At 47.2% G+C, this 24,780-nt stretch overlaps 1 long non-coding RNA gene and 1 other non-coding gene across 19 annotated transcripts in view; both read right to left on the reverse strand.

Moving 5' to 3' along the window:
- Positions 1 to 23,046, reverse strand: part of LOC142434924 (uncharacterized) — a 76,444-nt gene extending 53,398 nt beyond the window's left edge. The window contains exons 1-8 of one of the 18 annotated variants that reach the window (XR_012781202.1): positions 22,702 to 23,046; positions 19,958 to 20,129; positions 18,932 to 19,461; positions 18,000 to 18,085; positions 17,165 to 17,369; positions 12,835 to 13,007; positions 7,471 to 7,642; positions 221 to 3,795 (exon numbers count right to left, since the gene is read on the reverse strand). This is a non-coding gene — a long non-coding RNA (uncharacterized LOC142434924). The remainder of the gene's footprint in view (positions 1 to 220; positions 3,796 to 7,470; positions 7,643 to 12,834; positions 13,008 to 17,164; positions 17,370 to 17,999; positions 18,086 to 18,931; positions 19,462 to 19,957; positions 20,130 to 22,701) is intronic. The other 17 variants (XR_012781199.1, XR_012781189.1, XR_012781194.1 and 14 more) reach the window with 17 other exon arrangements.
- On the reverse strand, positions 1,092 to 1,221 carry LOC142435444 (small Cajal body-specific RNA 24). The gene has a single exon (XR_012781499.1).
- Positions 23,047 to 24,780: the final 1,734 nt, after the last annotated feature.

A 24,780-nucleotide genomic window follows, 5' to 3' on the forward strand; every position in this document is an offset into this window, starting at 1 on the left:
GCATTCTTTATATTGATGTCCAGTTGAAAGCCGCCTTTAAATGTAGAAATTCAAGGTGTGTCTCCTGCTGTGCAAAGTATATGTTTTCCTTAAAAACTGGAGAGCTTTCAGAGCATAAAGGTCATTTTTACTACAGTAATGATGGCATTCAACGCTTGCATTCTTGGCTTATTTTAAATGCAAAATTTAACGGTGCGATGTGTTTGCAATCACTACAAACCTCTCGAAGGATTCTCTCCTTTGTATTAGAAAGTTTTCAACAGTATTGGCTTCTTTGAAGACTCCCTGTCTCCTCAATGAAAGGTGAATCTTCTGCTGTCTCTCACTAATGGAGGGAGATGCTTTGTGTAAGAGTTATAAAATCCAAATACATCATCATTTACTGATAGGGTTTTGTGCACAAAAAGTTAACATTAACTTAGTCACTCCAGGAAACATTAATTTAATCCCACAACTATTTCTGACTGTATAACAGGTCTCACACCACAGAAAACATATCGTCCACATTTTAGCACTAACATTAAACCATATCATATATTATACCTCTAATATTAAACTATTTTAATATTACATACAGTTTGGTTATATATACGTGCACTTAACAACTATACAATCACACAAACTACTATTCAAATACACTAATTGCCTAGTAGTTTATAAAATGGCCTTTTAAGACAAATGGTCACAGATGAACTAAATATTTACACGCTACTTTCAAATATATCTATATAAAGATAAAAAATAAATATTTATTTACCATCAAAATTGCTCTTACCATTAATTTCAGGAAAATTACATTTGTCTCAAGTACATTTTTACTTAAAATTTAATGTAAAATGTCATCCAATTAGAGATAAAGATATATATCCAAGCCCAGTTTTACTTCTGGAACAGGAAAGCAAAAGACATTTAGTGGGAAAGTTTGCGTTTTCGGAGGTTAGGGTTAATTTAATGGAAATAAAATGAATAATCTATTTTAGAAATGGAGACAGAATAAAAAGATTATTTTCAGTTACTGAAAAGGTTTTTAGCCATTAATCTAAACTTCCTATTATACCGTTTCCAGAAGAAAACTTTTTTTTTTAACCCAGAAATGTCAGTTGTGGCATGAGCCACCATTTTGGCTTTCAAAAGGTAGGGCACAGAACTACTCGGATGCTCTAGGACATTCACAAAGTGTTATCTTCACTGGAGAAGAAACGCAAGTCAAAGGAATGTCCCCACAGAAAACTTCTAAGAATACTTGGAGATTCAGGAAAACATAAGCACTTGCCTTTAGATCTTGGCATATGTAGACAGCGATAGGTCAATTTCCTTGTTCATATCTGTTTTGTAAAAGCATTGAATCATAAACGGTTACAAATCTTCTGCATTATAAAATCAGTGTGTTATTCTCGCTTGGAGAAATGTAACTACTATGACATATCACCATTCTCCGGGGCTTCATCTTTATAAAATCGTCCAGAACTCTCAGAGAAAGACGAATCCGATTTCTCGAGAGAAGACAGTTGCGGACTATCCGGCAAACTCCCGAGGTGCTGGACCAAGTGTGCTCTGCCTTCTGGGAGCGGTACGAGTGCCCTTCCCAGCTTGGTCCTCCTTCATCCTTCAGCCTGCCACTCCTTAGCGCGGGGACCAGATGTAATGTTTCCCTGGCTCTCCGTTTACCCTTCACTGCACATGAAAACAAGTACATATTCACAATTGCCTTTCATCTTTCATTTCACCCAGATGGTTGCGGGAGGTAAAGATTCTTCAGTTTGTGCTGCTTTGACACAGTGTATGTCCTGGCCTCGCTACAACTGCAGAGGGCAGACATGCTCCTCTCTGACCACTGCTTCCCTTTCCTCACAGGTCGCAGTTGGTGAGTGGACACTTCTTTTTCTTGGACTTCTCCTGTGACATCAGGCTTACCGTGTCCTTCCTCCCTCCCTCCCTTTTCCCTCCCGTGTCCCTTTGTGGTCCAGTCTCCTGCGCACGCTCTGTTTTCCTCCTGCTTCCAAAATTCACTGCAATGAATTATAGCGTTTATTGTGGGAGTGAACACATCACAACGCATGTGAGAAACGCTCAAGGTATGGATGTTCTGCAAGGACATTAGTACACAACGTTCTTTCAGAGCTGCTAATAAATGTCCAAAAGGAGTTCACCGTTCCACACTGGAAGCCTTACCGGAAGGCATCCAGCTCCTACAATTAATGACCCAGAAACACGCCACTCTAGCAAGCCTCAACCGGAAGGCACTCAGCGTGACCTCCAGGCGCCCCTAAACCCAGCTCCTCCAGGTAGGTGCCCAGCTGCATTCCACCCACTTCCCAAGGCCGCCCCTCGCCCAGACGCAGTCAGCAGATTGACCTGCTCTGTGGCCTGGAAGTCCAGCACTGATCCTCTGGCTTCTGGTTACGTGGCCGGTGCTCCTCAGATGCCACAGGTGTCTTCTGGATCAAGGAGGTTCACTGTGTAGGGATTTCGTGGTCAAAATGACATGCTCTATTCCCAGCTCTTGCTGGAAACGAGATTCCCTCCTCCTGCTCCTCAGAAAGCCAATTTGTTACTAGCTGGGAGGCTATCAAAGTGAAGCCTAGTCACAGCCATTCACAGGTGAATCTTATCCGTGGCTTCCCACCTTCCGACACAGACTCAAGCAGAAAAGGCCATTCTCTAGGAGGCACAGAGACTTTGGCGAGGGGAGCCCATTCAGTATTTCGCTGCCTCCGCACCCTTCCTTGCCTTCCTCTCACAACCACGCCCCAAGCTCTGCTGATTCTCCTTCTTTCCCTCTCCAAAGTTTTGCTTGATAGCATGCTTTGAGGTGGTCTATCGCCTCACAATCGTGTGTCTGCGGGCACACAGCTCTGTAGCTCTGGGGTCTCCTGGAATAAGAATCCCAAATGTGGAGATTTTGCTGTACCTTGTGGTGAAGGCCTGGGACAGGAGCAAAAATGCGTTGGAGGCACTCAAAGAAGGCTGAGTGGATGCGAGACCTCAGGGCCGGAGAAGACAGAACAGGAAACCGGGAGCACTTTGCCTACCAGGCTCCCAGAAGCATGAAGGGAGCAGCCGAATTAGGGTTCTTTTTTCTCCTTTTTAAATACTTGGGATTAATTGGGGCTTAATTCATAGATCCTATCATTCCATAGTTGAATCAGATCCAGTAGAAATGGACAATTGTTACCACAGATTCATTCTATTTCTCCATGGACTCCTTGAACTCATTACCCCACCACCTCCACTGGACCTTCCTCCCCTGAAACCCTGATTCTACTTGTTGTACCTACTGATTCATCAATCCTAGGTTTCACACACTTTAAAATGGAGAAGCATATTGCACAACTTAGAGCGTAGTGTGACCCTCAGTCACATGAACACCTCTGAGATACACTCAAATCTGAACAGACCCAAATCAAACAAAAAATACAGGAAATTTTGGAAACCAGCTCAGGTCCAGCCTGCATCATAGGGGGGGATCTCCTGACAAGGTGCAAGTCAGGTTTATGCCTGTGGTCTCCTCTTCTCTCTGCCAAGCCCTCTCTTCAGGGACTGCCTCCCTCCTGTCCCTCAGTTGTAGACAGGCGGGTTCTCTGGAGGCTTATTTCCTATGTGGTCTCACAAAGGAAGCTTGGCTCCCTCTGTCATCCAGCACCTTCTGCACACTGGGGTCTCACAGTTTCGCATCTGAGATTCATCTCTCAATCAACTTCAGATTATGCAGATTCCACTCCTGTTGCGTGACCTTGTGTTCAATTATTCTGGGGGAGGGAGGAGGTTGGTCCCATCTTGCTGTCTTCCCATATGCTCAACAGATGCAACATGGCGGGTCACAGGGCCGCCAAACAACTACCACTGGATGGCAGTATTGTATCAGAAATGACCCTATGTTCTTTCCCAGAAGTACTCCCCCCGCCCTTTGTCATTAAAAAAAAAATCACCAACCAGTCTGGCCCATTTAAGCCTAGAACCTCCCCATCTTGTCCACATTTGGGGTTCCAGCTCCCACTCCCTGCTGAATATTTTAAGCCCTTGTCCCTGAAGGAAGATATTAGATTTCCTTCCTTCCTGATGGGGGGTGGGGGGAGTTGAATACACCCACACCTAGCACCCCCTTGCTCCAGCTTGGTCCTGGAGACCACTGAGTACTAGGCTTGATCCCTGCAAGCTGCTTTTGGGGACAAGGTGAACTGAAAGCTTGACTCTGGGGTACCTTCATCACCTTGTACAAGGAGAACCGCGTAGCCAGAAACATTCATTCTGGTTCTGCCAATCGTGTTGGAACCACGGGAGGGAGAGCGAACAGCAGTGAAGGGGCCTAATCAGTGGGAAGGGAGGGTTTCTTTCAGTGGGGTGAGCCCCTAACCACAAAGTGTTGCACAGGACAGTTGAAGACAAAGGGAAGGAGACAATGGACGTGTGTTTGAGTGTGTGAGTTTGTGTGTGTGTATGCACGTGGTGTGCGTTCAGAGTTCTGTGTCACACAGCGACTCTTTATGAAGGGTGGTGAAGATCCTAAAGTAAATGAGCCTCCCGCCTGGCACTGGCTGGCAGAGCCCTGGATCCCTCGTTCTGATGTCTGGACCTCCAGCGTGGGGCACTGAATGGGCCAGTGTCCTTCTGGGGTTCTTGAAGATGGGCCCGGCCAGGACACAGTGGACTGCACTCTCCCCGTCTCTCTCTTTCTGAGGCCAGGCTGCTCAGGCCCTGCTCTGGATGAGGGAGCTCCAGAGTCCAGAGAAGACAAAGGGGCAAAAGCGGAAACCGAGATACTCTGTAGCCCAGGCCATAGCTGATTTAGTCCCAGTAGCTCTGGGACCAGGTTCTCTAAGCTCGAAAGGTGGCCTCAGTGGCAGCCCTGTTGGGAAAGTCAAAGGAACATGTATTCTGTCCTAAGGGTAAATGACAACTGCACTGGAAAGGAGTTCAAGCACAGGAAAACTACGCTGAGTCCCCCTTGGAGAACCTGGTTCTAGTGTCCTCCAGTGATTCCAGTCACCAAGAGTCCTGCCTCGACTTTGGAAGGGTGGCCTGACTGCTTCCCTGGCTGCCCATCCACTCTGTCCAGAACGGTCTCCCTCACTTCCTAAGCAGACCTTCCCTGTCATCTGGCCTTGCCCAGTATCTCAAGGGGTGCGGACAAGCATGACCATGCCCTCTTGTAACCCCATGCTTCCCCAGAAAAAGGAAGTGGGTCCATGGACTTTGGAAATAACTACCGCAGGATGGCAGCATGACATCAGAAATGCCAACTGCCCCCCCTATGAGCTCACCCTCTGCCCTTTGCAATTGGGAGAAAAGAAGCAAGCAGTTTCCTGTCTAACTGCAGACTCTTTGCCATCCATCGTGTTGATTTTCGGGGCTGGAGCTGCCACATCTTGAAAGGAATGTCTCTTTCAAGCCCTAGCCTCTGCAGAGGCAACAGGTTTCTCTCCTTTTTCAGAAAGAAGCCTTGTTACACGAGTAGGGAGAAGGAATTGTAATGGAGGAGACAGAGCAAAATGGACTTGATTTGTTGAATGTAAAACTATAGTCTGCACTCTAAACCTCCTCCTAATTCACAGTGAAAACGCTTGGAGGAATGAACTACTAAAATAAATATTTAGAGTTTTGAAAACCCTCTGACCAGTTCCGCACCACTATACAGGGTCCTGGGGCCAAGAGACAGCTAAGGACAGTGAGTGACCGGTGAGGCCTCAGGTCCATGAGCACTGCCCTCAGGGTATCCTTGGTTCTCTGCATGCCCAGAAGGACACCATTCAGAGGGAGCATCTGCTGCAGAACGGGCACTGTGGCTAGAGGTGCTTCAAGAGCTCCGAAGAATTCTGGGCTCTTTGCTCTGTTGAGCCAAGGAAACAGGAAGAAAGTACTAGCCCCTGCTCACCATGTCATCAGCACACAGAGCAATGGCTGCTCTCAGCTGGATACTTGGAGGCAGTGCTACAGGCCTTCTTGCGCCCAACTCACATCTTATATCCTTTTATTATTATTGTTTTACTGAGGGCTCTTACAGTTCTTATTACAATGCAAACATCAATTGTATCAGCATATTTGTACATGTTGCCATCATTCTTTACTAAACAATTACTTTCAATTGAGCCTTTGATATCAGCTCCTCTTTTTCCCCCCTCCCTCTTCTACCCCCTCATGACCCCTGAGCGATTATAAATTATTATTATTTTCATATCTCAAACAGACCACTGTCTCCCTTCTCCTATGGTTTCCTTGTTCTTCCCCTGGACTGGGTGTGTGTGTGTCAATCATTATAACCTGTTCCCTATTCCTCCCCTGTTTCTCCTCCCCCCTTTCTCCCTGCCCATCTGTTATTGCTAGTCCCATTCCTGCTCCTGGGTTGCCTGTGTCATGAGCTGAGGTCTAGTCCGAAGTGAGAGGCATCACTGGGGCCATGGTAATGCGGGCTGAGGAGCCTCAAGAACCCACAGGAATACTTTGCATTTACTCAGTGCTTTACTGAGCCCTGGTTGCCTCCTCCCTTTCCTGTGACACCTCTCTGGGGGATGTGCCAATGGCTACAGGTGGGCCATGGGTCTCTGATCCGACCACCTTCGACGAACCTCAACCATAACCCCGTATATACGTGTATTTTTCTCCTTCAAAATACTCTCCTTTGCCATTTAATGGCGGGAGAAAACAACACATTCACCCATTTCTCCCAAACATGGCGGCCACTGACGCCACGCCCATACAGCTCAGAGATCCTGCCAAGGGGCCGCCTGGGGATTATTTGTCTGGGAGTTTGAGTTGCTGGCTTTCATACTAGCTCAAGATTGAAGGTGTGGCCCCCAAAGTACCCTTCCTAATATTCCAAACTGTATCCTGATAATTGCACCTTCTTGCTGTGATCAGAGCAGGCTGAAAATTCTTCCGCTTGGTGGCACTGCGGTCTCACAAATGCAAAGCCCACTGTTCTCTTTGCTGCTCCCTCCGCCCTTTGTAGAATGAAAAAACCAGAAGGTGCAGAAGGCAGCTGAGCTTCCTTCCTGGGGTTTGACTGCACTGGGGCCTTCCTTTGCTTTCCATTGGCTTTTTATAAGTAAATAGACTGATGTGCACATGGAGCCTGGAGGGGGCTTCTGCACATTTATGGGGAAGTGAAATAGAATGGAAAGATAATGGAATTTTCCTGAAAACTTTTTAAAGTCTTCTCTTATGCAAACTGCTCTTACACATGATTCCATTTAGCTCCTGAAGACCCCTGAGTCACAACTGCTTGTTATTTGGTCCTCAGGCTCACACCTGTAGATGCAGGAGACTTCAGGGCTACAAGTTCAGCTTTTGTTTTCCTCCAGAGTCAAGATTCTTCACAACCCCCCAGTGTCCACCCAGTGCTCTGTGACTCAATGTTGGGAGACTAGCCTTCCTGAGCCTTCATCAAAACCCAGAAATTACTCAAGTTGTTCAACCATGCCCTGGCACCTGGTCTTTAAAGGATAACAGATCAGAACACAAAAGAGCACTGACCTGAGACTACACCATGGAGAGATGAGCAGGGTTCTCTCTGCTCCCTTTCTGTCCAGTCAGTGTCATCGGCACCCAGATGCCCAGAGTCCAGGGACTCCACTGCAGTGAACCCTAGCGCTGCGGCCTGGAGGCCAGGTACACTCCATCCAGCCAACAGGGATAGTCTTCGCTGCTGAAAGATACAAATGGGTTGGCTTGTCCTTTTTTTAATGTTACTACATTAGCTAAGGATACCTGGTGATGTGGTGGCTAAGCGTTCCCTTATAAACAGTAAGATCACTGATTCAAACCACCATCTGCTCCGTATGAGAAAGATGAGGCTCTCTACTACCTGAAAAAGTTGTATTTCAGTAAATAAATTAATTCATAAAAATATTGGTATTGGCCTATCTATGTACATATATTTCTAAGGCAATATATTGAAGAAATGAACAGACTCTGAGCCTCAGTTCAAGCCCTCCTTCAATGCAACAACACTTTGTTCTCATAACCTGACATTCTGTGATGCTCATGCTCCTGACAAGATGGCTGAAGATAAAATGAGTGCACAGGCAAATGAGGGGAAGAAAGTGATCCCAGGAGCTAGGGGGAAAGTGGAAAGAGGAGGGGAGGAAGGAGGAAACAACTGTAATGATCCACACATAACCCTCCTTACCCCCTCGGGGATGAACAACAGACACGTGGGTGAAGGAAGAAGGTAGTAGAGGTGAGCTATAATAATATTAATTTCCAATTTATAAAAGGTCACGAGGGGTGGGGGATCTGATACCAAGGACCGAAATAGAAAGTGAATGTTTAGAAAATTATGATTGTAACATTTGTATAAATATGTTGATAAAATTGATAGTGGGGATGTTGTAAGAGCTGTAAGATCCACTAAAAAGTGATTTCCAAATATTTTAAGAGTTTTAGGAACCCACACACACAGACAATTCTAATCTGTCCAGAATGGTCACTAGGAGTCAATCTCTACTCAATGCACAGTGAATTTGTGTTTGAGATTAGAAATGAGAACAACCATAATTTTCTAAAACAATTTCATTTTGAAATTAATTTATACTGCTCATCTTGGGAAATTTTATGAATCATCTTCAACATTTTATGAATTCAGTTCTAGCAGTTTCAATAAGGGAGATCTCAATCAAACAGCTCCTGTGACATATGACTGTGTAAGACTTAAAACTATTTAAATGACGACCCCTAGGGCGGTTTTCCTTCTGAAAAGTAATGTGAGAAGACTGCTGTTACTAACATGGTTTAGCTCGGTGGACTTACGTAGCTAAGGCCCATTTGCTGCCCCACGTAGAGGTGCTTAGTTCAGAGACAAACCCCCCAAATCAGAAGAACATCCGAAATAAATAAAAAGTAATCCATAATTTCCCACACCAACAAGTGCCCCTTTTGAGGAGCATTTCTTTTCCAGTCTCACTGTGAAGCCCTACAAGGACAAACGGCCGCATTGCAACTCATGGCCTACACGCACCCCTGCTTTATGCTGGGTTGTTTTACATGCACGCGTGGACAGAGCCTCATCTCAGAACATCCATTGCCAGTGACTGAGAACCACTGGCAAGCCTGTGTCTCTCTTCTACACCTTGACCAAACCCTTCTTAGAAGCGGCAAGGAGATATCATTTTGCCCACTTTTTTTTTTTTTTTAACAATTTATTGGGGCTGATACAATTCTTTTCACAGTTCATACATATACATACATCAATTGTATAAAGCACATCTGTACAGTCTTTGCCCTAATCATTTTTTTCTCTTTTCTTCTTTTACATTTTATTAGGGACTCCAACAACTCTTACCACAATCCATACATATACATACATCAATTGTATAAAGCACATCCATACATTCCCTGCCCCAATCATTCTCAAGGCATTTGCTCTCCACTTAAGCCCCTTGCATCAGGTCCTCTTCCCCCCCCCTCCCTCCCCTTTCCCCCCTCCCTCATATGCCCTTGGTAATTTATACCTCGTTATTTTGTCATATCTTGCCCTATTCGGGGTCTCCCTTCCCCCCTTCTCTGCTGTCCCTCTCCCAGGGAAGAGGTCACATGTGGCTCCTTGTAATCAGTTCCCCCTTTCCAACCCACTCACCCTCCACTCTCCCAGCATCGTCCCTCACGCCCTTGGTCCTGAAGGTATCATCCACCCTGGATTCCCTGTACCTCCAACCCTCATATGTACCAGTGTACAGCCTCTGTCCTATCCAGCCCTGCAAGGTAGAATTCAGATCATGGTAGTTGGGGGGAGGAAGCATCCAGGATCTGGGGGAAAGCTGTGTTCTTCATTGATACTACCTCACACCCTAACCCACTTCTTTTCAACAGCGATTGCACTGTGCTACAGAACCCAAGGAGACAGCATGGGGTAGACTGAAGTAGGCCCTTTCGAGGGAGGGTGGTCAGAGAGGAGAGAAACTTGAATGTGTCTCGAATTGGGAGGGCGCTCTGTTTGCCTTCACTGGACTAGGATTGTTACCAGCTGTGTGTAAGGCAAAGTGAAACCTGCTGGGCAGAGTATGCGCTGTGGATCTGGAGAAAGGGGGACACAGTTTCTGTAGAGCTCTGAGAAGTCCTTGGTTGTTGCAAGAAGGCAGGCTGATGGAGGGCTGATCCTGCATGCAGTCCAGATAACAGCAAGCTCCTGCTCTTTGACACCCACAAAAAGGCAGGTAGCTTGAAGGGACCGAACTTCGGAGGAGATCATTGGAGAAACGCTATTTCAGCTCTTCAACTCTTCAACATTGTCTTTTCAAAATGCGGGATTTGGCACTCTGTGTTGTTGGGATGAAAGCACAGATCCAGAACAATTGGGCACCAAGGCCACATAAGGCCACAGGGCTTCCAGAGACTGGTAGTCTGAGGTTTCCAGGTCCGGGCAGTCTGGGGCCCATGTCTCAGGGAGCCTGGCTCTGCAGTTCTCACAATAGCTCTGGGAGTGGCCAGGTTGGCTACCAAGGTCCTCAGAGTAACCCACAACCCGTCTTCCTGATGCCATAGCCCTTGACCTTGAATACAACTGTCATGGAAAGGAAGCCACAGTAAATATTTCCGCTTGATGGCAGGGTTGCCTCACAAAGGCCAGCATCCCAGTGCTCCTGGCAGCTTCCTCCGCCCTTTGATCATTAAAAAAACAACAAGCCAGGCCTAGGAGCCATCTAGGCTTGGAATCTGAGAAAAGATCCCTTACTGCTGAAGTAAGGTCACTGGCAAGCCTGTTCCTCTGCCTTCTACACCTTGACCTGGCCTGTCTTAAAGTGGGGACGAGGTTCCATTTCACCTGCATGCTTTCCATAGGGTTTCCACAGTGACATTGCACCCCAATGAAGGAGCACAGGGCCCAATGCAAGCAGCGCTCCCTTTCCTGGGAGGCTGAGCAGGCCCTGGGAGACAAGCTCATGCAGCCCTCTACCTGGATGCAGGAGGTGCTTTACTTACTGCTCAGTGGGCCTTGACTCTGTCCTCCAGGGTGATGATAATTCAAGACTCCAGAACAATGACCGTGAATGATGTTGTCACTTGATGTTTGCAGACACAACATGAAGCCAATAGGGCTGAGAGTATGTTCCATAGAAATGGAGAAGGGGGGGGGGGTCCCTGAAGAGACACTGATACCAAGGGCTCCAGTAGAAAGGAAATGTTTTGAAAAAGAGGACGGCAACATGTGTACACATGAGCTGGCACAATGGATGTATGGAGTGCTATAAGAGCTGCAAGAACCCTGAATGAACTGAGTTGTGAAAAAGGAGAGCAATGGAGAAGGTGGCACTGCTGAAAGCCCGCGTGCGGGGGAGCATCTGATTGGGCACACAGTCAGGCAGAAAGCAGCAATCTCCTCCTCCTGTGAAAGGCACACGTCGACAAGTGCATGTAAGTGCCCGGCGGTAAGTGAGGATCACGGGAGAATACTCCCTTGTGAAAATTACATACATGTGCATATGGGGATTTCCTGTCACGCGTGCTGCCACGGCGGCGGCAGGTGCCCTCTGCTTCATCTCTAGGGGGACGTCTACAAGGATATAAGCCCGACGAAAACACGCTATGCCCCACAGACTGACAGATACACAGACTTGTTTGTTATACAACCCCTCAAGTGCCATGTACGTGATCCTGGGATTGTGGCCCATCCCCTTTCACCAGGCACTTCCGTAACACCTGACAAGCCAGTTTCATGTGAATGTCCACTTCGTTCTCCTTCTAGTTAAGTCCAGGCTTCCAATACAACCTGGCAAGTGTGAGATTGTAGAAAACCATGTCCTCAGAGATAGAGAAGTTCCTGATCATCTCTTCCTTTGGGAAACACAGTCGTCAACTTGACCAGGACCCTCCCAGATCTCTCCTGCTCCCGGAACACACACACACACGCTTGAAGAATCACATGGACTCCAGCCATTGTGTTTTCAGGTAGGATTCTAAGGAGCTAAGACATGGACTCTGTGAAATTGAGCTGGTGCAAGCTAACGGCAACCCTGCATCATAAGGTAGATTTGCCCCTCTCTATTCCTGAGACTGTCACTCTTTATGGGAGTAGAAAGCCATGTCGTTCTCCCAGGGAGCGGTTGGTGATTTTGAACTGCTGATCTTGTGACTAGGAGAGTGTGCAGACATATCGCTTGACCCTTAGCCCCTTCCAAATTGCCTTGGACCCCAGTTTCTAGTCACCGCTTGTTAACATGTCATTACTGGTCCTGCTGAGAATCATGGCCCAGTGTGCCCAATTCAAGAGACATCAGGAGAAAGCCTGAGTGGATCACCTACGAGGGCTCAGTCCAGAGAAGACCTAGGCCTTCAAAACATGGATCTCCTTAAGGGCTTCCAATTGCCTCTCCCCACTGGCCGTGCAGCGGGGAATGCTCCGTCCCAGAGGAAAAGGTCTTCTCTCCGGGAGAGCCTCAGAGCGCTTCCACCTACACAAACTTCTAACTCTCTCCCCTTCTACCTCAGGGGGATTCTGATCATCTGCAAGACAGGGTATATACTCAGATCAGATCCCCACTCCTCCATGGGTTTCTAATGTGGAGCTACACAGTCAAGACGTCACTCAAGGTCCTTGTCATGAGCTAAGCCCAATTCCTAGTCCCCTCAATGTTCCTGTGCTGCATGAAGCAAGGTTGGGAGACAACCCTTCCTGAAGTTTGATATAATACAAGAAATTGCTATAGTATCTTACTGTATATATTTCAATATAAACCGACCCGAATATCTGCCGAGGCAGCCAATTTTAGGACAAGAAATGCTTAACACATGTGCTGAAAATCTTGGCATATACTGAAGAATATATGGTAATCCAATCCTGCGTCCCCTGGTTTTGAAGCGAGCATGAAGAAAGCAGGGTTACAGAAAAAAAGGTGCACGCACCTGAGACTACACTGTAGAGGTATGAGCAGTGTTTGCCGTCCTCGTCTTTTCCAGTCCAGTGTCATCAGGACCAAGATGCCCCGACACCCAGGGATCTAGGGTAGTGAAGCCGAGTGATGGGGACGCCTAGCCATGTACACGCAATCCAGCCAACAGGGATGTTGTTTACTCTCCTGCAAGACAAAAATTTGTTGCTTTCCACCCTCTTTTCATTGCAACAGATCAGGCATAAGAACAAGAATACTTCCAAAAATTAAATAAATTTTTATATGAATTTAAACTATTCATCTTTTGGATGTTATGAAAATGTACTTCCAGGTGTTTCATGAAATGATATCTTACCAAAAACTCCTGAGTAATCTGATGGTATCTGACCCCCAATATTATAGTTGTGACAATACAATGATGTTAGAAGATTGTGGTAGATGCCTTGGTTCACCTCAAGAGGACCCAGAAAGTTACAGGTAGAGATCCATCAGATACAGATCCGCCACTCAGAAGACCCCAAAGAACCAGAGAAGAACACCCCAGATAAAGATACCTGAACGTGCCGCACCAGCAGGTGACTTCTCAAGGGCCATTCATTTTACAGTTTGTCTGTACAGCTCTGCTTGGCGCTACTGCCACTTTACACACTACGTCCCCGACACCCAGACAACGACACACACACACACAGAAACACACATGCGTACACACAAAGACACGCACCGAGTTTGGTTCTGTTGTAGCAGACCACCATGCATTACTGTGGACACAGCCTGATCCCGAGCAGAGGTAGCATGCACTGCTATCCGATTAGGATCGTTGCCAGCCTCTTCTACCTTCTACACACTGGCCCAGAACTGAAGAGTGGGAACAAGGACTCACTTTGCCCACATGCTTTCAAGCGGGCTCACACAGTGATAAAAGGCCTAAGCAAGGAGCACGACACAAAGGGAAAATGGCTTTTAAGCCTCTCAGTCTGAGGGGGGACCAGCTCTACTTATGACTAGCCCAGTCTTTGTTCTGCTGGAGACGTTCACTAGGAAAGAGGAGGCAGCTTTCTACTCCCAGAGAGAGTTGCAGTCTCAGAAATGCCCAGAAGCAGATTTACTCTGTCCTATAGGTTCGCAGGTTAGGTATCTGAATGTGGAAGGACTATGGCCAATTGCTCCTTAGAAGCAAGGATTTGAGATTGTACCTCAAATACTCTGAACTTGTTGGGAACCACCAGTACCTGAAGAACACCATGCTTGCTAAAGTAGAGGTCCCCTGGAAAAGCAGAAGAGGCTCCGTGAGGTGAGTTGACATCGTGGTTACAACAGTGAGCTCAACAGAGCACTGGTTGTGAGGAAGCAGCAACCCTAGACAGTGTTTCACGTTGTACAAATACGGTCCTTATGGGTAAGACCTGAGGAGATGGCCCCCGCAAAACAACAATACATCAATGTAAAACCTGAAAGGAGTTCTTCTGAAATCCATGTCTAGGTAGCCTGTGAAATTGTGTACAAAATCCACAAAATTTACTATGGAAGAGTTCTTAACTGTCATTGATTTTCAATTTAGTTTGTTTTTTATTACTAAATAGAGGTAAAGAATTCTTTGACTAGTCTTTCAAATAGGGTTCTTTTGGGTTTCAGTCAACATGATGTCACGGAGTTTGATTTGGGTTTGAGATCAAATTTTAAAACATTCATGATTTTGACACAAATATTCCATTTCCAGGGCTCTGCACATCTTCATCCTGGAGAATAAAACTAATGTATATATAAAAGTTTCACTCTGCATTGACTTGAATAGTAAAAAATTAGAACTTATCTGTTCATTGAGAAAATCCTAATATATTTTCATAACTTCATACTTTAGAATACTAAGAGTTATGCAGAAAGTCGTGTAAGATGTATTGCTACGTTGTTTTTCATGGGATGATTAATCAGGCATCTATGATGTGCTTAGTCAGTGTGTTTTGTGCTAGCAAAAAAAAGTGGTCAAAGGCTCTTCCGGTAGTTTCGTGATACTGCAAACATAGATTCGATATATATATGCATGTATACTATGTAAAGAAATTACGTCGTCTCCTCGCTGCCACCCTTTTATAAGGGGATGTCCAGCTGCCTACAGATGGGCTTTGTGTTCCCACTATGCTCTCCCCCTCATTCACAATGATATGATTTTTTGTGCATTGATGCCTGAAACCTGATCATTTCGACACCTCATGATCACACAGGCTGGTGTGCTTCTTCCACATGGGTGAGTTGCTTCTGACCTACAGGGCCGCTATTTCTCTTAAAGCTATATCATTTGATAGCTAGACACCATCAGTGTTCTTCAACACATTTGCTTATGCACCCACTTTGTCTTCAGGGATCTCAAGTTGGGAAGGTGAGCATCATGGAGCCTCATCACCACTTTCAGTTGCCTCACTTCTTCTGGTTTCTTTCTGTTTAACTGCCATGGAGAGTTACCTTACTTCCTGTCTAGATAACCACTTCAGAAAATCTGGGGGGAATTCCTTTATCATATCATTACATTTTTTCATGACTGTTTTAACAGACACCCAGTATTAAGCAGCCAAAGGCTTTGGAGACCTTTACCGTAGAGTCTTCACAAAAATGGCCCTGGCTGTCATCACCTGCTGTGTGGCACACTGAAGTCTGGTCATTCATAGATGACATATAATTGAAAAAATTGACTGCCATCAAGTGAATGTATAATCATAGTGACTCTAGAAGACCGGACAGAACTGTCCCCGGGAGTGTCTGGGACTTTAAATCTTTACAGGATGGCAAAGCCCTGTCACTCCCTGGAGGGACAGCTGGTGACTTCCAACTACTGGCCATGCAGTTAGCACCCAATCTGATAGCCACTGCATTAGCAGGGCTCCTGTGTTACAGGACTCAAGCTAACAAACCCATACTTCAGTACCCTCAAGTCGATGTCACCTCATAGCGATCCTATATAAGACAGGGCAGAGCTGCCCTGGTAGGTTTCCAAGTCTGTTACAGGAGTGAAAACAAACAGAAGCAAGCAACCTCAATGCCTTCCAGTCGAAGCTGACTCATAGCGACCCTACAGCACAGGATTGAACGGCCTCTGTGAGTTTCTAAGGCAGTGGTAACTGCCTAGATAGTAGAAAGCCTTGTCTTACTCCCGGGGAGCAGCTGGTGGTGTCAACTGGCCAAACGTACAAAATACAGCCCAGCTCGCAACCACTATGCCACCATGGTTCACTGACCTTAATAGAGGGGGTGAACCATGTCTTCTCTCAGAGGCAGCTTGAAAGTCTACTTTACTCGAGTCCCTAACTAAAGATACCGCCCTCAGTTTTCCCCAGGGGTAGGGTCTGCTAAAAGATGGCCACTTCTCCATCAAAGCCATGCCTCCCTCCATATGTAAGAGCCATCTGGGACACAGGAAAATCTCAGGACCATTTGGAAGATCACATTCAAGAAGTATGTGAAGTGGGGGCAGCCACAGAGACCAGATGCAAGAGAATCTACGGCACAGTGGCACCGAGGAGCAGAGCCAAGACTATGGAGTACCTTTCCCCATCTGGTCCAAGACTGTGAAACTGTGAGACAGAGTACAGGAGGTCTAGCTTCCTGGCCCACAACACAGATACCGAGGGACCACGGGGCTGACAGGCTGAGCACCTGAGAGACTCAGTTGCTGGATGAGGAGAGGTGTTGCTGTGGACTAATGACTATTTCCTCACTGTTTGCTGATCATGACGTGTGGCAACCTATGAACTTCCCTAACAACCCCCTGACTGTGAGTCTTGTCTGAGTGCTGGGTGTCCAAGGCAACCAATGATCACACTCACCACAGAAACATGTGTTGTGGGAAGAACAGCTGGTGTCAGAATAGGGCAAAGAAGGATGGAGCATGGGGGTGGGGTGTCAGACTCCTGTCTCGCGGCCATGGGGATGAGAGAGGAGGTGAGATACTGCCCGATGCCATTTACCAAAATGGACCTCAAATATGGGGCACTAAGTAGGATCGTGAAAGGGGCTCTTACTGTCTTCTGAAATGCCATGGCCACTGAGGAGGATTCCTGCCACTGCCACCAAGGCCTACTCGCTCGGGGGCTGGGTTCCTGAGTCAATATATGGCATGAGTTGGCCTCCAAGTTAGAAAAGCAAAGAAGACAATGATATAGGAAATCAAGTTACACATCTCTACTGAAAACAAGAGTCCATTTCTTCTGAAAGCTAAACTTCTTAGACCAATATATCTGCTACATGAAGAAAAATTGGGGTATCTGTTAACACGGAATTCTGACAGAGAAGTCTTATCTATGCAGTCATATAAATACATATGCACGTATGCATACACTCACAGTAATACGTACGTGTGTACCTCTGCGAGTGTACCAGTGTGCTGGATCTCCTCTGGGGTGCAGAAATACTTTGTTCGCAGCTACGAACTTGAAGGCAGTTGTTCGAACGCACTCAGCAATGCTGCAGAAGAAAGGGTTGGCCATCTGCTTCCAAAAGGCTCAGCCCAAGACACTGGTTCCGGAATGTATCTGAGGAGGATGTCTGAAATCCCTGAAACTTTTAAGGACAAATTGACATAGATCAATGCACCCACGAGTTCTCAGTCGTCCCTTCCTTCCACTATACCCACAACAATAAGAGCCATGAACCAAACTGTGGTTAACACAGATTCCAATACATAACCTGGGCTTGATCATAATACACATAGATAGTAACACAGATTTATCTTTTGTGATAGTTAGATTTCATGTCAACTACTGTCCCTGCATGAGGGTAGAGATGGAGCCCAACCTATTAATCAGTGAGGCCTGATGGTGCTTCCTTGGGGTTGTAGAGTTTTTATAACGACATTGAGAATGTCTCTGCCTTTGGTTGCTCTTTGCCTTCCTGCTTGCTTGTATTCTGCCTGAGGCTCTAAAGAGTGGCCAATGAGCCCTGCCATACCACTGTGGGCCTTGGTCCACACAACACTGCACCCCCTCTGCCTCTCCCCTCCAGCTCTGCCCATGACCGCTCAGTTTCCTGTTTTGATTCCTTGTTTAGTGACCAGCGTCTGCATGAACCTCCAGGAGGCTGTGGCTACCAATGGGGCCAAGGTCTTGATTTGGACAGAACTAGCTTGGCTGGATATAAAGTTCTTTCTCGATATAAAGATTTTCTTATACATAAAAAAAAATAGCCATGAACCTTGTCTCTAGCGATACTGTCTGATTTCCAACAGGATTGCCTTCTGATGTCCGCATCATAAGTCGATTATGACGTAAGTTAGGTACCTGATTTAAACAAATTTAGTGATTATTGCCTTTTATCATCAGCATCTTTATAAAGATGACCTTTATCATTTGGAATTGGAAATATTACACATAAGCTTATGTACATACATTTTTCATCTCTGCACATTACAAACACACACCAGATCACAACACTTCACATGGCAATGAAGAGGAGATGGACAATGCTGGCTTTTGGTCACACTCAAAATTCATTGCCAACAAGTCGATTCCGACCCTCAGTGAGCTTCTAGGGCAGTGGTTCTCAACCTTCTTAATTCAGCGACCCTTTAACACAGTTCCTCATGCTGTGGCAAGCCCCGAATCATATAACTATTGTCCTTGCCACTTCATAACTGTCATTTTGCTACTGTCATGAATCCAGCGACCCCTGTGAAAGGGTCGTTCGATCCCCAAAGGGGTCCCAACCCACAGGTTGAGAACCACGGCTCTAGGGCAGAGCAGAACTGCCACTGTGGGTTCCCCGGCAGTAGCTGTTTATGGATGTGGGACAGCTTCTCTGTCTCCCTCGGAACCGGGGCCCGTTTCCCCTTGCTGACCTTGCTGTTAGCAGTCCCACGTGTAACCCACGACACCACCAGGGCTCCATAAGGAAACATGAAAGGGAGCAAACTTTTATAATCAATTTCCTTCATTCTACCGAGAACACGTTTATTTCATGCAACGTGCTTTCATAGGAAACCCGCATTTCCAATAACGAAAAGCGTCCGTAAAGAAGAACAGGACGAAAGATGAAACCCCCAAACTGTGGCAGTTCTGCTACGTCATTTTCTACTTCCTGCAATGTGGTTTTGAAAATCTGTTGTTTGTTTTCAGGGGAAGGAGTACCTTGTGACTTGGAGCAACGCGGGCTCTTGCAGGCGATGGACCCTGACTTCTGGACTCTGCGGTGCACTCCCTGTCCTCCCCGGTCCGTCCAGGGACAGGCTAGACAGCTTTACGTCTCATCCCTGAGCAGTCTGGAGGCAAGTCTTGGGTGCAGCCTTCAAAGCTGTCAATGTCCGTGAACCAGGCCGAGGTGCACAGCACAGTCTTATTTCAGGGCTTCCGGCAGCCAAGGGAGGCTTCCATATCCTGGGCCCACCTTTCTTCCTACCACCCTCCTGAGCCCCCATGAGCACTTTACACGCCGCAGAGAAGGAGGCGCTGTGAGAAGTAGAGTCCAGACGCATAATCTACGTTAGGGACCACCACCTTGTAAACCCTAGGGAAAACACAGCTGACCTTACTCAATTTCCATGTCCCTGGATTTCAGTGTGGCCTTCAGTCCTTCATGTTTTCTTACTTTCTCATTCTTCTAGCAAGAGATCTCCTTGTGTTCTCTGTGAGGTGATCAGGGACAGATTCCAAGGTTCTTGCTGAAAAATGACACATTTTCGCAGGGATCGTCTGACACTAGTGATCTAATAGTTTCATCATCATCTGGAAGACCTGCCTCCTGGAGAAGCCAGACATCTTGGCTGAGAGCCCAACTATTTGGGAGAGTTTGTAACACTTCCTGACTCACCTGGACGAGAGCCTGACCCAGCAAAAGAGACGCAAGTGTAATCAGTTACTTACGCACTCCAGGCCGCTGACCCCTCATTCCCTGCACCCCACCCCAAGGTGGACAGAGTACGCATGCTCCTCCATACGTGTCTAATGCCGCATTAGGAAACAAGGCGTCTCTCAAGATCGCTGTCTATCGCGCTAGAGAACCGTTTGGGAAGCCTCCCATCCTCGCTGTGTGCATCAGGCACAGAGGCTTCCCTGAGTTTTGATCTAGCACCAGAAAGAACTGTCAATCTGGAGCAAAATGACCAGTCCCGTGAAACCTGCTTCTGAAAGGGGAATGCACAGAATGAAAGCACGCACCTTTAACTCGAAGGCCTGGAGAGAAGCCGGATCCTCTCTGTGTGTCTTTGCAGCCTAGTTTCCTCAGTACAGAGTGGCGGGCACCCCCAGGATTCCATTTTCCTTTGCCAGAGTGGGGGTGACAGGTGGCCACGTACACTCAAGCCAATTGACGAAGATATCATTCACTCTGCTGAAAGAGAGACTCAGTGTGTTACTGTTATTGCTCCTCAATGTTACTAGATCAGCTCAAAGAATACTAACTTCAACATATTTTGTGTCATGAAACTCAACTCTGCTCCTCTGTTGCGAACGGTGTTGCAATGATTTGGCTCCCACCAAACCAGGGCCTATGAAATCTGCAGGTACAGATCACAAAATTACTTTTCGTGTGTTATGTACAATGTTCACCATGACTTTTATATTTCAAAATCATTGCTTCCCAACTCTGGGCATCTGCGAATATACTGGGACTAATGTGAGTATATTCCCAAACTGGTTTCATCTATTCCCAATGGAATACCAGACTTGGGAGGGGATGGATCACTCCTGGAACTCACTGATCAATGAAAACCAGGGCTCTCTGAAAAACCAACAGCCAACAAGGTAGTCAATGGAGAAAAGATGAGAACAATTCCTCTGAAAAAGGGGACCAGACAAGGATGCCGCTTGTCACCACTGCTAAGCAACATCATATGGAGGTCTGAGCTAACAACATAAGACAAAGGAACGGTATCAAAGGTATTCATCTAGGGAAGGAACAGGCAAAACTATCATTGTTCACAGACCATATGATTCTGTACATCGAAAATCCCGGAAACTCACAAGCGGAGTGTTGGAAGCAATAGAAGAATATGGCAGAGTGGCAGGATACAAGATCAACAAACACAAGTCCATCAATCTGCTATACACACCGGACAAGATCACAGAAGAGAAAAGTAAAGAGGTAGTACCCTTTACAATAGCCAAGCAAAATGGAAACATCTAGGGATACACCTGACTGACAAAACGAAAGATCTGCATGAGGAAAATTATAGAACACAATGACCAGAAACCAAGAATGGACTCAACAAACAGAAGAACATCCCATGCTCGTGGATTGCAAGACTCAACATGCTAAAGATATGAGTTCTGCCCAAGCCACTACATGAGTTCAATGCTATCCCGGTATGAATACGACCATGATTCTTCAGAGATCTGGAAAAACTGACTACCTACTTCATATGGAGAGGGAAGAAGCCCAAAAGTAGCAGAGAACTCCTCGAGAAGAAGGACTAAGCGGCAGGCCTTGCTCTACCTGACTTTCGCACGTACTATACGGCCACATTAGCCCAAACAGCGTGGTACTGATATAACGACAGATATTCAGACCAATGGAAAAGAGCTGAAGACGCAGAAATGAAAACATTAGCATACAGGCAACTCCTCTTTGATAAGGGCCCCAAAAATACTAAGTGGGAAGCAGACACCTGCTTCAATAAACGTTCCTGGAAACAATGAATTACCTACCTGCAGAAAAAATGAAGCAAGACCCTTCACTCGGCCCATGCAGAAGAATAAACTCAAGGTGGATCACAGACCTGGAGGTAAAACCCCAAACAATTAGGGCCATTAATGAGGGAATTTGGACAAGCCGGAGAACCTTGGAATAGGCTATCAGAAAGGGGGAAGGACACAAACACAGAGGAGGCACAGATTGAGAACTGGGATATACTGAAGATAAATCACCTGTGTACATCGAAAGAATTCACCAAGAGAGCAAGAAGAGAGCCCACAGCCTGGGAAAACATCTTTAGCAATGACACATCTGACAAAGGCCTTATTACTAAAATCTACAATACTTTTCAAGCTTAACTAAGAAACTAAGTAACTTCCCACTGTGGAGGTGGGCAAAAGACCTAAACAGAAGTTTCACAGGAGCAGAAATCTGAATGAAGAGTAAATATGAGACAATGTTCCTGATCATTAGCCATAAGAGAAATGCAAATTAAAACAACTGGGAGATTCCACCTAACACCCTCAAAGTTAGCCCAATTCAAGAAACCAGAGAGTAGCAAGTGTTGGGGGGCAAGTGGAGAGGTAGGAACTCTATAAAGATTTACAGTCTCAGGAACACACAGAGCCACTGGGACCTTACCAATAGGGTCACTATGACTCACAACCGGATTGACGGCAAGGAGGTGTAAATTTCAGAACCGATTACATGAACTCTTAGCTGTGCTGCTAAGAACCAAGAACTAAAGACCGTTAGAGCAAGCCCTCCTGCTTTGTCCTTCTTAGGTCTGGGCCCTGAGGTCCTAAGCCATCACTTCCCCTTTGCTTGCTCTGCTTCCTGCTGTTCACATGGACAGCAAAGCCAAGGGCAGAGCTGCTCACAAGGGGCCTGGAGCCAAGTGCTCTGTACCCAACGCCCTAAAAGTGACTGCAACCCCACAGCTCACACACGAGTCCATTGTAAGGGTCAGGAGACGCACACAGTCCTCATTCAGCCCATTTCCGCTCTCCCCATCTCTCTCACCCTCGGCGCTAAGTGTCCGCTCACCAGGAGCACGAGCGGAGGAAGGCAGCTGGCCCCAGGCAGGCAGGCTCCATCCGCCCATGGACAGGAACGCCCAGCACGACACTGACTCCGAGGGTTGAAAGGAAATACTCGGAGGGAATGCGCAGAGTGAAGCCTGCTCCGGCAGCTCCTGGGCACTGCGCTGCCTGCAGCTTTCCAGCAACTTCGAGAAGGGCGTTCAGTGCAAGCGCGCCCCGGGGCTCACCTCTCCTGCAGGGCCTGTGGATGGCAGCGCCTTTCCAGGCGCGCGCGGGCTCTGAGGCCCGCTTCGCAGGTGGTGGTGGACTGGAGCGCGGCCTCTGCAACATGGCAAAGCCGCCGGCCCCCAATGGCGGCGGGGTGCCACCCGCGCGCCCTCCCGCCCCTGGGAAGCCAGGACGCCCGCGCCCTGGGCCGCCGCCCTTGGAGGCCTGGCTGGCCGGCAGCCGGAAGGGCCTGATCCCCGCTTTCAGGAAAGGGAAGGGGCGCCTGGGAACCACGTGCTGTGGCCACGCCCAGAAACGCTGCGCCGCCCCTCGGGGTCCTAGTGCGCCCAGATGTTCTCCTGGGAGACCCCTGTCCCGCGCATGCGCGTCCATCAGAAAAGGCGGGGGAGAAGGTCAGGGCGCAGGCGCAGGTAGGAGAGGGTTAGGCAGGGTCCAAGCCCAGGAAGCAGTGCTTAAAGGCGGCACAGCCACTCTAAGGATGCCCGGCATTTCCTTTCTGAAATAAAGGATCCTGACAGCTTGGTACCCTTCACAGGTAGAGGGCACCTGGAGTTAAGGAACTCCAGCATGGCATGCCTCTCTGCTGAGGAATGGGAACTGGGCAGGTCCTTCCATTAGTTCCCAGGGCAAAACCAATGGATGGTGAGCTACCAGCTACCCAACATCTTGGGGGTGATGGGTAAATCATCTGCCATGACTTTTCCATCTTATCAACAGTGGCGGGAGCTTGCGTCTCCCGCCAAGTGGGCTTCCGTAGTAAAGTCCTGTTCTCTGTACCTCAGCTACCCCACCAGGATGCCTCCGTGTTCTTCTCCTAATCCATCTCACGGAGGTTGTGGCACATCCCTGCACGGACACAGAATGAGGATGTACTCGTTGTGCTTCAAGGCTTTGCCAAGGTGTACCAGTTGGCACAGCATGGAATCACAGACTCGGGGATCACAGGTTGCTGCCCCTTTGGTTGGGCCGTGAAAATGGCCAATATGCATGGGAAAGGATGCTCCCTACCACTAGCCTTTAGGGAAATGCCTCTGAAGCCCACAATGACATACAAGTCCACGTCCCCTAAAACGGCTCTGATGAAAAAGTCAGGTAGTATTTCTGCAGTCCCTGGACAAGGACATGATGCTTGGTAAAGTAGAAGCTCAAGGGAAAAGAGCAATACCCACAAGAGGGATTTACACTGTGGCTGCAAGATTGGGCTCAACCATGAGAACGACTGTGAGGATGGCACAGGACCAGGCAGTGTTCCCTCTGTCCGGTGCCGTGTCTCAGAAGCCACTCCAAGGAGCCTAACAACAACGTTCATCCCACGGCACGCCAAAGGCCAATTACAGACTATATGGAATAAGTCTCTGTGGAGAGCTTTCTGAACTTTACCCAGGGATGTGAGCAGTCTTTCCCTTGGGAAAGTGTCTTGGAAAACAGATTAACTACACTTTCCCTAACCACCCAGGCAGGGACAGTCTCCCTTAAGGGGTGCCCTGGGTGTATCCTTGTTGGAAACTACCATACTGAGGTCCCATCCTTGGGAGTCTTGGCCAAGAGTCCTTCCCTGATTGCCTTGGTTGAAAGGCCCTGGACCAATCCTGTGAGCTCTTCTGTGTAACACACCATATGTTTCCCTTTGTCCTGTTAGCAAGCATGTCTCTGCAGGAAGTGAGCATGTGTCCCACCTCCAGCAAGCTATTTATCTTCTTAGCACCTCCAAATGAAGTCTGCAAGCTGTGACCTGATTGACAGCCTAAACTCCACCCCCTCACTCTTAAGTCTCAAATGGACAGCAGATTATGTCACTACCACGAACCACCCCTAGTCAATTTGACACTTTCATAAAACTCTTTAGCCATATAAAATTTTCGAACAAAAAATAATAAAATCATATCTGTGACAAACAGGATAAAAGTAAAATGAATACAATTCAATAGGTTCTACCCTCATTTAAACAAAATATTCTATAAGTGATCCAAACAAAAATGTCCTAGACTTATCTGAACAATTGCATCCTATTTCTATAATCCTATAAACATATTCCAGCACCTGTGAAAGTTTGCAAGCCAACCACTTCACGCCTTTAT

The sequence above is a fragment of the Tenrec ecaudatus genome, chromosome X, assembly GCF_050624435.1.
Source record: "Tenrec ecaudatus isolate mTenEca1 chromosome X, mTenEca1.hap1, whole genome shotgun sequence".
In the NCBI taxonomy this organism is placed as follows: Eukaryota; Metazoa; Chordata; class Mammalia; order Afrosoricida; family Tenrecidae; genus Tenrec; species Tenrec ecaudatus.